The sequence below is a fragment of the Zootoca vivipara genome, chromosome 6, assembly GCF_965207765.1.
Source record: "Zootoca vivipara chromosome 6, rZooViv2.hap1.1, whole genome shotgun sequence".
NCBI classification, from domain to species: domain Eukaryota; kingdom Metazoa; phylum Chordata; class Lepidosauria; order Squamata; family Lacertidae; genus Zootoca; species Zootoca vivipara.
Window position 1 is genome coordinate 43,169,191 of NC_142589.1, and position 13,934 is coordinate 43,183,124.

A 13,934-nucleotide genomic window follows, 5' to 3' on the forward strand; every position below is an offset into this window, starting at 1 on the left:
GGCTGCCATTAATACCCCAAATTTCTGAGAGTGGTTGGAACACTAAGAGAGTCCCTTCTGCTAATTGCAACATATGATACAGGCTATAGGAAAGGAGGTGGTTTTTTCAGATATTTGGGGCTTAAGTTGTTTAGGCCTTTAAACATCAATGTGAGTACCTTGAAATGGTCTGGAAATTACTGGAAATAATGAAAATGGAAGATGGCTATTTTAATTTCCCAGCTTGGCATCAGGCAGTGCTTCCATTTGAAGTCCCAATTGTTGGAACTTCAAAGTGAACCACAGGGCTTTCAGATTTCCCTTTGCAAATGTCTCCATGAGAGGTTGCTTACAAAGGGCTTTCAAACCTCAGGGGTGGGGGTGTTGAAGGGGCTGGCAGGACTAGCTATGAGCTTTCATCTGCCCATCAGTTGATGGGTTGTCGTGTTGCACTTCACAGCACCACTTATCAGCAGCCACACAAACTGAAGAATGTCATGACTGCTTTTCATTTTATGTTAGAAATCAACACAAAAATCTTGACAAATTTTCATGAACACACACACACACAAATGAGAAACCAAAATGGGTAGATCCAACCATCCCTCTCTGCACTGCTTAGTAATGATGGTATTACCACTTGGCATATGATCATCAGTGTTCACTCAAACTCACAAACAAGGTACCAAAAGCCTGGCCTTTCCTTGACCTTTCCAACTTAACCTAAGGTTGAACTGAGGGTCCTCATTAATTCTATGGTTGTGTGAAGTTGGGAGTGTGCACTGGTCCTGATTCCTCATCCACTGTTACACATATCATCCTGTATACTGAACAATTAACCACACCATTGGCAGCACAGCTAGGAGTGTTAACAATAAATGCTCTATAAGATGCCCTAGTCTTGCTCCTAAGCCAACAGGAGTTATAGTTCTTTGTTCATTATGGCTGAGAGCCTGTAGCAGAAGTCCTTCTTTGTCTTCAGTGTAAAATTGCCACTTCTTCTCCAAAGAAGAAAGAGCTCCAATTGCACAAACCAGTCCTTTTTGTACCTGACAAGTTTCTCTTTCTCTCCCTCTCTCACATCCTTTGTTGTGCTTTCTCTGTGTCTCTTCTGCTGTTCTCCCTCAGCATCCTCTTGGCAGTGCTCCCACCTTCTCTGCCTCACAGCTTTCCATCTCTATGATCATTCACTTCCCTTGTCGGCTGTCCTCATTTGGCTCCCTTGTCCAATTCCTCCCAGGCTCCTCTATGTTGTTAGCTGCCCCCAGTGAGTCTTGACTTGTTTGCTTAGTTGATGCCTCTTTTCTCAGGTTGATGATCTACAACTCCCATGATCCACTGTCAATGGAAAAGACAAAACTATTAATTTTTATTTTCTCTGTTTCTTTCTCTCTTTTCCCACTTTTAAAATCTGTTGTCCACATGTCTACATCTATTATTATTATTATTATTATTCAGTCCACTTTGCTTTTTTACAATTAAGCAGAGTGTTCATTTAAATAAATACACAAATAAATAAATAAATACGGTAAATAAATTTATTTTAGAAGTCTGCATGTTCATTTTAGTCAAATTTCTCCTGATGATAACATTATTGCAAGCAATTCCCCCCCCCCCCCGATATAATATATGTTTATATCTTATTTTCTCCAATACAGTATATCAGTTTGTATGCATATGTTGTTGGCATATACATTTTTACACACACTTTTCCCTAGTTCATGCACTTTTGCACACATTACCACGCTGGAAAACTTAATTGTAAAATTTGGAGTAGTGTGAATTTGGAACGTTGGCTGTGTTTTAGTTGGCATATTTTTTTGGGGGAAGCGGGAATTATATAGGGCTGACGTTAAATGCAAAGTAAAACAATTTGCATAGGTTTTATTTTCCCTTTCTCCATTCCTTCCTTCTTACTTAAGTTGCTTTCAGACTACCAGTTTACACAAAGATTGTGGGGTTTGTTTACACAAAGATTGTGGGGTACTTATACAAAGTCAGCTGTTTACTGACCACTCATTCTGATTTGTTTGCAGGAAAGTTACACAGTGTTGCATTGAGCAATTGTTAACCGACATTTTCCAAAGCATTTCCTCGGTATGTTCCTTCCTACAAAAAAAATATGTTTTTTGTGTGTGTGGTTTTTTTTTTTTTTTAAGAAGACTTACTGTGCAAGAGCAAGAAAGCCACTTTAATTGTGCAGCCTGAATTTGCTGGTATGCCATTGTATCCTACCCACAAAATAGCAATAGTCTGCAAGTGCCCCCAGTGGTAGAGCACAGTAATTACATGCAAAAGGTCTGAGATTCAATCACAGTCACCCCCAGGTAATGCTGAAAAACATATCTGCCTGAAACCTTGAGGGGCTGCCTATCAGTCAGTGTAAAGGAAAGGACTGGTGATGATTTTATTGTAACAATCTGTGTCTGAACTTTTCTATGTATACATTTTAATTCTACTAATGTTTAATTGTTTTTTTAAAAGATTAGGTTTTTATATGTTTTATCTGTTGTTGTTGTTGTTGTTGTTGTTTCTATATCACCCTTTATCTGTATATCTCAGCATAGCTGTCAAGTTTTCCCTTTTCTCGCGAGGAAGCCTATTCAGCATAAGGGAATTTCCCTTAAAAAAAGAGAACTTGACAGCTATGTATCTCAGGGCAATTCATAAGATAAAATCACAATATAAAAAACACAGAACACATAAGAAAAATAGGGGGGCACAATCCAATAATCCCCTCCCCCCACAAAAAAACATTTAAAAGGATATCAGATGTCAATTAGCTCAAGTCCTGGTTGAAGAGGATGTATAATGAAGGCTCTAGCCGAACCTCCCTTGAGAGCAAACAGGGAGCCACTGCAGAAAAGTTCTGTTCTTATTTTGCCACCCTCTGGACCTCTTGTGGAGGAGGCATACAAAGAAGCTCAGGGGATGATCTCAGAGTCTGGGTAGGTTCATATGGGGAGAGGCAGTCCTTGAGGCATTGTGGTCCTGAAGTGTGGCGTTGTAAGCTGCCTTGAGTCCCATTAGATGAAATGGTGGAATAAAATAATAATTTTTAAATAATAATTTATTATTTATACCCCGCCCATCTGGCTGAGTTTCCCCAGCCACTCTGGGTGGCTCCCAATCGAGTGTTAAAAACAATACAGCATTAAACTTCCCTAAACAGGGCTGCCTTCAGGTGTCTTTTAAAAATAGGATAGCTGCTTATTTCCTTGACATCTGAAGGGAGGGCGTTCCACAGGACGGGCGCCACTACCATGAAGGCCCCCTGTCTGGTTCCCTGTAACTTCACTTCTTGCAATGACGGAACTGCCAGAAGGCCCTCAGCGCTGGATCTCAGTGTCCGGGCTGAATGATGGGGGTGGAGATGCTCCTTCAGGCATACAGATGTTTAGGGCTTTAAAGGTCAGTACCAACACTTTGAATTGTGCTCAGAAACATACTGGGAGCCAATGAAGATCTCTCAGGACTGGTGTTATATGGTCCCAGCCTAAATAAGGACCTAAGGGCACCTCCTGACTTCCTCCAATATTTTGGATGAAAGATTTTACATACAAGGAAATTCAGCTTTGTGCAATAAAAGTGGAGCAAAGTGCCCCATGGTCCTATGAAATGCATTAAGAAGTGTGGGTTGAAACAATGTTTCATGGGAAGATTTGTAAACACCCTGCAAGAAAATGAGCATGCATGCAGGAGAATGCTCAGTGTCCCATAACTTCCCTACAAACAAATTAGAGCAAATGTTTAATAAAGACTTGATGTATTGTAACTTTTGTGTAAGCTTTGTGCAAGCAAATCTGGATAAAAGCTCTGGAGGAGCCCTAGAACTATTGTCAATGGCACACCCAGTCTACATTCCAAGCTATCCTAGAATTGGCTCACTCTTAGAAAGTAGCTGCAGGAGTGCAGCCTTAAGGCATATTCACATGATCTTTAAAAACTCCAAAGTAATCCGCTGGAATAATTGTAGCTCCTGAAGCTATTCTCTTGCGGGTTTGAGAACCAAAGTTGGCATTCTGCCTGTGCTAACAACATGCACTCACAATCACTTTGCACAATTAGCTATATTATAGCTCATGTCTTTCCTTGCTTGAAATCAAGGGGGTTAAAGTGTGATAAATGGCAGTTCTTACCTCTCTAGATTAATGCATGCTTATCAATAGCCACAGATGTTCGCAATCTTTTTCTATCCCTTTCTCTCTTCTCTCACACAAAACTTCAGATGCTGTTGGACTCTCAACTTCTATCAGCCCCAGCCAAACTGGCCAGTGGTCAGGGATGATGGCAGCTGTAGCTGGGAAGGAGAAGGAATCATAGCTCAGCAGTAAAGCACATGCTTTAAATTCCATTGAAATGAAATGATTATATAAAATGAGGATATAACTGTGAAGAAGGTCTGTTCCCTTCACACCCTGCTTGTGGGCTTCCCAGGGGCATCTTCGAGGCAGTTGGGAAAACATTGCTTGTCCAGAGGGACCTTGGATCAATGAGATCTTCTTATGAGTAAAGGTAAAGGTAAAGGGACCCATGACCATTAGGTCCAGTCACGGACAACTCTGGGGTTGCAGCACTCATCTCGCTTTACTGGCCAAGGGAGCCGGCGTACAGCTTCCAGGTCATGTGCCAGCATGACTAAGCCGCTTCTGGCGGACCAGAGCAGCACACGGAAACGCCGTTTATTTCCCACCGGAGAAATATCTCCTATTTCCTATCTATTTATCTACTTGCGCTTTGACATGCTTTCGAACTGCTAGGTTGGCAGGAGCAGGGACCAAACAATGGGAGCACACGCCATCGCGGGGTTTCGAACCGCCAACCTTCTGATCAGAAAGCCCTAGGCTCTGTGGTTTAACCCACAGCGCCACGCTGGTTGTAGACATTTCACATCAATTCATTCAACTAACAGCAAAGCACTGGTCTTGTGTGTGCCAGTAGAGGCTGGTCAGTTATGGCAAATGGGGCACCAACCCCACCAACCTCAGGCTGTGTACATATTCTCATTTTCATTGCATACAGTAGACTTCCACATCTTTCCTGAATGCTGTTTTCTTTTGAAAAATCAAATCAAATACATCATTTTGATGTGTTTCCTATAAAATCAGCTTCAGCCCAAATTGGGGTGTGGGGGGGGGAGTCTCTAGTTGCACTTTAAATTGACAATGTGTACATGGCCTCAATCTGCCCTTAGCCAGACCCAACTGCCCACCTCCTTGCTTACAACCCGTAGAACTCAGCAGGGAGGAGTATGGGGACAAAACTAGGGTTACTTGGTTCTGGCCGTCACTGGCTCTGTCTCCACCAGCTTTTATCCTCCCTTGTATTCTGCCCTACCAATCCCAACAGGTACCAGCCATCACTGCTGTGTCTGTCTCTGTGTTATGTGTCTGCTAAAATATACATCAGCTTACTGTAGCTCTCCAGCAAATAAAAATCAACCAACCCCCCTGTCATAGGAGGAATGGTGGGAAGAGCCCACTGGGGGACCACCAAGGCTCAGGGCCTGGGTAGTGGTGGTGGGGAAATGGTGAGTGGTCAGGGGAGAAGAGGGAGAAGACTGGGAAGAGGTGTCAGAAGCTAGAGAGATAACAGGGCTTAGTGAGCTGGGAGAGTCTTTGGCAGAAGTCTAGAATCAGAGGCAGAGAGAGTGGGAGGGGAGAGGCCAAGAAACAGAGATGAATCAGCTCCATCTTTGTCTCCCAAAACCAGAAGAGGCATGAAAAGTGTGAAGGGGAGATTGGTGATGTGCAGACACAGTCCCTAATTGCTTGGAAGAAACCCTGGGGAGGAGGCAACCATGGGGAGGCAGGGACCTTCAGTCTCAGCAATCTGTCAGGAGTGAGTCAGCAGTAAATCACACTGTGCAAGTTTGAGTTAACTCTTTATTAGCAGAAACAATACTTTGGCCACCTCATGAGAAGAGAAGAATCCTTGGAAAAGACCTTGATGTTGGGAAAGATGGAGGGCACTAGGAGAAGGGGACGACAGAGGACGAGATGGTTGGACAGTGTTCTCGAAGCTACGAACATGAGTTTGACCAAACTGCGGGAGGCAGTGGAAGACAGGAGTGCCTGGTGTGCTATGGTCCATGGGGTCACGAAGAGTCGGACATGACTAAAGGACTAAACAACAACAGCAGAAACAAGATCTGCACAGCATAGCAACTTCCTCATGTGGGCATGAGGAAGATGAGTTGCTGTGCTCATTAGACCTTACACACCTGTGCAGATCTTGCTTTTGTTAATAAAGAATTAATATTTTGTTTTGCTTGTTTGTTTCTGGGGGAAAGAGGAACTAAAAGAGCATATAAGAGGTTGGTGAAATTGTAAATTGTGTAGAGAGCATAGTTGCAAATGCATCTCTCCCTTCAAACACCACTAGAGCTTTTTAGAGTCACTCAGTTGCCTGAGTTAGTTGGTCAGTTGCCTGGAAAGACAAAATGAACTACTTACAATGCACATACCTTGAGTTAAGGAATTCCCTGTCCTCAAGGTGTCCTGATCTCTGGCCACAGTGCTATCCTATACATGTGTGCTTGGAAGAATATACTGTAAGTCACACTGAGTTCAATGAGTCACTACTGTAAGTAGGTATAGGAACATAGGAAACTCCCAAATCAGACCATGGCCTTATCCAGCCCAATACCATCAATCCTAACCAGCAACAGGTCTCCAGAATTTAAGGCAGGGTCTTTCCCAGCCTACCTGGAGATGCTGGGGCTTGAACCTGAGGCTTTCTGTGTACAAAGCATGTGATCTGCCACTGAGCCAGGTTTCTTCCTGCACCTTAAAAATATTTAATCAAGGATCAAATAAAGCAATGGATATAAAAATCACTGTCTATTTTAGCACCACCTTCACTGTTACCACCTTCAGGCCTTGCTCACGTCTTGACCATCTAGAGCAGGCATCATAGCTGCCAAGTTATCCCTTATTTTAAGGGATTTTCCCTTATGCTGAATAGGCTTCCTCGCGAGAAAAGGGAAAACTTGGCAGCTATGGCAGGCATCCTCAAACTTTGGTCCTCCAGATGTTTTGGACTACAGTACAATTCCCATTTTCCCCGACCACTGGTCCTGTTAGCTAGGAATCATGGGAGTTGTAGGCAAAAACATCTGGAGGGCCACAGTTTTGGGATGCCTGATCTAGAGACATATGACTGGGCAATGCTAGAAACAGAATACTGGGGTTAGATGCAGCTTTCCTCCAACCTATCCCAGCAAGTCTCCGCTGATGTCCTCAGGACCTGAAGAATGCCTTCTTCCAGCCACTCTTTTCAGGCCTGGGGAACCTGTGGCCCTCCCGATGTTGCCAGACCCCAACTCCCATCACCCCTGACCACTGGCCTAGCTAGCTGTCTCGAGCTGATGAGAGACGGAGTCCATCACTCCGGGAGGGCTACAAGTTCTCCACCTCTGCTTAGGCTTACAGTGTGCCCCGCGGCACCTTCTCCGTGCGTTTTCTCTCTCCAAGAGAAGTTATTGCACCCGTAATTTGCATGGAGTGGGGGGAGCGCTAGCCAAAGGCAGGCCATCAACAGGCTTGGCGCGGTATCGGGAGTTTACTCTAGATCCCTCGTTCCCTCCCCCTTTGCTTGAAGTCTCCTCCTTTTCTCTCTCGCTCCGATTTTCCTGCCTTGAGGAATGAAGAGCAGCAGAGTCTTTAAGAGGCAGGAGTTGCGCAGGTGAGGAGGTGGTGTTGGTAGTAGTAGTAGTGGTGTCGTGTTTTTGCCAAAAAATCGCCCCGAGCCGGCTGGCGGCAGCCTTTCAGGCGGAGGGAAGGGCTCTTTAAAAAGGGGGGGGGGCAGAATCCCCCGCCCCTAAACAGAAACCCCCAAAGAGGACTAGAAAGTTAAGCGCGCCGGCGAGATTGGAATGGAGCAGGCGCGCGTTCCAGCCCGGCGTTCTCGGGAGCCTTTAGACCTGCCTCCAAGATCAGCCCAATAAGAACTGTCAGGGGAGGCTCTCCGCTCCTCACTTTTCTTTTTTCTTCTTCCCCCACATCGCTTCACAGTTCCATTTGGCAGGCGGGCACGCAGGAGAGCCAGAAAGCGAGCGAGCGAGCGAGCGGCTCGGCGCGTCTGAATGAGTGGATTTATTTTGGAATATCCCTCCCGTTCGCTCGGCCGGAGATGGGCTGTTGCAGCTGCTGCTGCCGCCGCTGCCGCCGCTTGTGCTGCCGTTGCAGCCGCCGCCACCGCCGACGAGCGTTGCAACGGGAGACGGAGACCCGGCACTGATCCAGCCCCGCGCTTCGCCTGGCCAGCCGGACCGGAGAGGAGAGGAGCCCCCGTCACCCCGGCGCTTCTCCGCTCCCCAAGACCGTGGGAGAAATAAATATTTTTCTTATTTTATTTTTTTAGAAAAAGAGAAAAAATAAAAGCCGAGGGAAAGCGAGCGAGCGAGCCAGAGGCAACATTGGTGTGAAAGAATGAAAGCCGGTCGGAGGCAGGTACCCGCTCTTGGCCAAGCTCGCCCGGGCTGGCGACTATTCGCCTCCCGTTGAAAGAACAAGTAGCCACCTTTCCAGTCGAATCTTACGATTATTTGGGGAGGGGAGGGGGGAACCGTATTTATTTCACCGCGCTGAAGTAGGAGTTTGCAAGACGTTCCTTCTTGGAGCTCCGGGGGGGAAGAAGCCAAGCAGGAGGTACCTTTTGCCGTTATTTTTTTTTTGGTATGTGATAAGATTTCTCCTGGGTTAGAGAGTCTTATCACCAGGAGGAGAGGAAGAGGGTCGCGGAGGGAGAGGTATCAATCTCCAGCAACCTCGGTCTCTCTGATAGCTTGGATAGTTTTGTCTACTTATTCAGCTGGGTCTTCTTGGGGATTCCTGGTTTGGGGGGTCTGAGTGAGGATGGTGGTGGAAGATCTCAAGGTGCCCATTCCGGACATGCCTTTCTGCAGGACTCTGCGATAGCGGTGGAGTGGCGTGTGGTCACCGGTGGTGGAGGGGTTGGTGCTTGTGCCCCCCCTCCTTTTAGAACACTAAACCACTGGTCTCTTCCCCACCATCTGGTTCATAGATCCAGACATACATTCAAGACTTGAAAGACGTTGCCTGGTTGGTGTTGAGAATTTTTCTCTAACCACCCTCCCCCCCTCCCCATACCAGCCAGATATATTGCGAATCGCCTTCTAAAAAAAGAACATAGCCAGCCGCCAGCCAGATACAAGAGAATTGATAAACTGGGGTGGTGGAGAGGGGTAATCTAAAAACAGAGAGGAGGGAGAAAATTAACATTATTATTATTCTTTCATTTAATGTTAAATATTATGCTACTTTGGTTGAGAAAACCAAGGGTTTAGAAGTGAGTCTCTCTCCTCCCGATTTCTCAAAGCAGTAAGTGAACAGTCAAGCTCCTTTTCTACAAGTTTCTGCCCCCCTTCCCCCCAAAAAGGGAACGGACCTCAGTTGCCTACCTTAGAAAAGCTGCAGCCATATCAAGATGAAACTTAGGATCAGCCCCCCCGTACCCCATGTTAGCTCCAGTCCCTTGATAATGACATGCTTTCCGAGGAAGATACGGAAAACACTTGGCCCCCTCCCTCCAAGCCAGCTTCTCTCTCTCCTAAGCGCTTCATCCAGAATTGAGGAGGGGTGGTGTTGGGGAGAAGGCTTGGAGGAATAACATGTTCTCTTACATTCCTGCTTGTATCTAACAGCTGCTGGGTAGTAACATCCCAATCAAGCTGTCAAACAGTCTTCCCCGCCAGGCTACAGTGAGCCATGGCAGAACATTTTGTTCAGCCATGGAACAGCACAGGCAACAGATCAGAACATCTCAGATTTGGGGCAATGTAGGCAGGGATTTGCTCTAGGACTAGGTTCTTATTTTTGCAGGTGGTCTTGATGGGGGCTTTCTTAAAGGTATCACCAGAGGAGTGGCAGTGCTGGTTAATGTGGTTTCAGCTTAGAGTTTTAACTTAAATAGGCTGCAGATTTGGATGGAATCCTTCCAAAGTGACTGGCAAAACCAGCCATCAATGCCAACAGGTACCAAACTATGTTAAGAGCAATTCCATCTTTAACTCCCCCTTCCCTTGGATACAGAAATAAATGCAGATACAGACAGACAAAAATAGTTACCCTTAAGGTTCACAATACCCTGAAGGAAGAGGTAAGAGAGGAAGGACCACTGGCTATTGATTCCCAGGAGCATCACTGTAAGGGGACTCTTTGTCAGTCACCCATTACTGCTAACTGGCCATGGACTCAAAACATAACATAGTGTTTGCATTAGGAGGGATCTAACAGCTGCTCACTTCAGTTCCAATTAAATAATGTCACTGATAACCAGCAAAGCTATAGAGAAGCCTCTTAACTTTATCCACCGTCTCTTGAAAATTCCCAGCAAGGCTTTCTTTGCAGACAGGGGCTAAGACTGCAGTCTTCTGCCCTTACTGAAAGTAAATTCATTGACATCATTGAGACTTAATTCCAAGCAAGCATTCTTAGGATTGGATCGCTCCATGTGGCACTTTCAGAGGAAAGCGTTTAGCAGGAATCCTAGAATTAAGGCAAGGGATATCCAATTGGAGTTGACCTGCTACAGAAAGCCAAGATTTGTTGAAAATAATCAAAGGGAATCACAGAGTTCACTTTTTAGGTGTCTGAAAAATCATGCAGAAGAACATACGGAGACTAAAGATTCCACTGCAGTGGGGGTATTCTGCAAACATGTAGCACCAGGAATGAAAATGTCACTATTAGTAATAATAATGATGATAACAATTAAAAATCAAAGTTTATAATAATAAGTTGTTCTTAGCTCTAAGCCAATTGTATCACTTCCATATATATATATATATATATATATATATATATATATATATATATATATATATATTAGGGGGAGGAGAAGTACACCAAAGGCAACAGTCTTGCCTAACTGTTCCATGCATCCAACATTATAGTTATGTTTCACTATTTGCTATCTGAACCACAGTCTTCCCTGTGAAATACAGCTGTTTTCACCCTCCCCCTGCAATATTGCTTTTTATAGATTCTTGTCTTGCTTAAACACACACACACACACACACACACACACACACACACACACACTTTACCCTTGAAATGCTTGCAATTACATGATGGTTATTAATTAACCTCCACAATATCTGTACTTAGCTGCATCTTGAGGGCCTTCTGAAATAGGAGATAACTGCCAGCTGTATTTTGGGATTGAGAGACATGATAAGTTTTGGGGAATCAATTTTTATTGTTTTTAATTAAATGAAAAGTGGTCGCTTAAAAATAGCTTTGGAAATGAAGGAACCTTTTAAAACAAACATCAAAGTTTCTGGGAAATACTGGTTAAACTATGTCTCCCTGTAACACTTTTCCACTTTTCATGTGGTTCGTAAACAATCATTTCTTTGCTCTCCTCTTTAAAAAGGAGGAAAAGAGAGAATAAATTCTGCTCTTCCTAACACTCTGGCATTGCTTCCTGCATTGGCAATGTGTCCTAGTGTATTTTTCAGGACACCTTAGCCACACCTGCACAATACTTTTTTCAAAACTCTCTTCCAAAAGCTATAAAATGATTGTCAAGGCAGCCCCAGTCCACATCTAAATCTCTTTCATTGGTTTTTTCCCCCTACATCCCTGTAAAACAGCCCAATTGTATTTCATCACTGCAGAAACCACAAATGGATTGAATACTGTCAGTTTTATTTGCTCTTGATATTATGAATGTGTTCTGCAAGTCTTATTTATTGGGGAGTGGGCGTAGAGATGGGTACGCATGTAGTTTAGGTTACATTGTTTCCCAGGCATACACATTTGCTGCATACATGCAACCACAGCCTTGGTGGCCAGTATAAATAGAAGGAGATCTAGGCATTTTTTCACACAGTTGCCCAGTCTCACCTCGTTGGCATATTATAATGCTCTATGTATTTTGTATAGTGTGTGTACTCCAAAAACTGCATATTTTTGCTATTGAGAATTTTTATCTCTACCAATAAGGACTACTTATATGATTTTAATCAGTGGAAGTAAGGATTTGGCTCTCACCTTTGTACCAGCTATTAGCAAAGATCATGCACAAATGCAAATTTGGTGTTCTTTGTTGGCACAGAAACAAATTTTCAGTGAGGAAGCCATCTAACTTTTGAAAATAGAAATGAGCCTTTCACAGTAGATTGTGTCCATATGGAGAATGAGTGTGGGTTTCTTTAAACTAGTAAAAAGTGGTTGTTATAAAGGAGGATTGGTAGGCTGCAATGGAAACCGATGCTGATACTCTTTATATATAAATGTCTAAGCATATTTTGGTGAACACATTGTTTGTTAAAGGGCCAGCTTTCAAGTGAAAGTCTCACACGCAACTCATGCTAATGATGGTTGCATAACAAAATGGCAAGCCTTGACACTCTTTGGTTATTGACTTCATTTGCTACACCAGGTATCCAACTGGACACGTAGTTTAACTTCCAATGCTCCCAAGCTTGGAAATACTGGATAGAAACTGAAAGCAAGAAGTCAAACATGCACCTAACATCCCTTCAGATATTTTCAACTTCTAGCTGAAGGATTTGGGAAGACCACTTTAAAAGCAGAGGTAACAACTCCTCTGTTTGCACCAGTGGCTAATCCAGTTGTTAGCAATTTCACGGCAATACACCATAGCAGAGTAGTTGGTGACTCAGTGTGTTAAATTTCCAGAATTCTTCCCCTCTCAGCATTTCCAATGAATAAGAAAAACTCTAAATGTCCATGCAATTGGCAGCGCAAATGGTGAGAATGGGATTTCACCCAGGATGTAGAATCTCTGTCCTGATGATGGAGCATCTTCTCTGTTCTCCCATCAGTTTATCCACAGACCCATATAAATACTTATTCCACCACTTCAGAGATTTTCAAGCATGACCACTCCAGTACTTCTTTGTTGATTGATCAGCATTCATAGCAAGGGTTTTGAATTTCATGGGGAAAAGAAGCCATACAAATGTTTTGTTTTGTGTGTTTCCTTGTTTAGTATCTAAGTTGGTATACTGGGATCAAAGGTTCAGCCTCCTGGTGTTTAAATCTTAATCCTTGGGAATGCCTAACACATATAATCTAATTTCAATTTAGCTGATATGGTTCTGTTTATTTGGTTTTGGTTCTGGCTATTGTGGGTGTAGAAATCTTACTGTCAGCAGTGAGCAATAATATACCCACATGTTAATTTTGTCTAGCATTTTGCATCCAGCAGTAACCACAAAAGTGCCTTCCAAAGCTTACAGTAAGGTTATGAAAGCAACACCATTCTTTTACTGTTTGTAAAATGTGCAGTTTTAAGAGCAATAGCGTTTAGATTATGGATGGTGTTGGAACATGTTAATACACATGCATGGCAATGCAGAGTAGTTTTGTAAATCTCATAAATCTTTTCATGCTTTCCTTGTTTGGAAACCATCCTTCACCGGTCCTTAAATCTCAGTCTTGACAGACTGAGATTTGGGATGTGGAAACTGGAAAGTTTCCAGAACTACAGAATGTGACCCCTGAAGATGTGATGCAGGTATAACAAGGGAGAGAAAATGAGATCAACCTGGCAACTGTAGAAGGTCAGAAACAGAAATGAGTTCAAGACATGTCATTTAGGATGTAAACCTTCTCAGTTTACGGCCTGATCCCCCAAAGCAGTTTTATACTAACGTACTTCAAAAGAAGCTGGCTGGATCCCATTTGCATAACCTTTAGAGTGGAGACCAGATTTTGCACAAATTCAAGCATATGCGTTTCACTGTGATATTTTCAAGCTTTGTTTTTTGAAAATCACCTGCTTTTACAAACACATCCTTAAACCCTAACTGCTCAAGGCAACAATGTTCAGAATCTACTTGCTACACTCAGGATACTTATATAGCATCCTATCCTGCTAGTAGTCCACATCCAACAGCATCCATAATGTGGGGGGGGGGGCAGTTTGTAGGTCAGTGACAGAGCACAAACTTTGCATGT

At 43.7% G+C, this 13,934-nt stretch overlaps 1 protein-coding gene and 1 long non-coding RNA gene across 3 annotated transcripts in view; one reads left to right on the forward strand and one right to left on the reverse strand.

Moving 5' to 3' along the window:
- Window positions 1-469: 469 nt before the first annotated feature.
- LOC148685320 (uncharacterized) lies at window positions 470-9,641 on the reverse strand. The gene is made up of 3 exons (XR_015950536.1): window positions 9,404-9,641; window positions 4,119-4,279; window positions 470-1,317 (listed from the first exon to the last, which is right to left on the reverse strand). It is a non-coding gene; the product is annotated as an uncharacterized LOC148685320 (long non-coding RNA).
- The window catches only part of CDH8 (cadherin 8), a 231,572-nt gene continuing 225,257 nt past the window's right edge, over window positions 7,620-13,934 (forward strand). The window contains exon 1 of one of the 2 annotated variants that reach the window (XM_088672014.1): window positions 7,620-8,428. The gene's annotated coding sequence lies outside the window, so the exon portion shown is untranslated. Of the gene's footprint in view, window positions 8,631-13,934 lie in introns of both variants that reach the window. The other variant, XM_035120354.3, reaches the window with a different exon arrangement.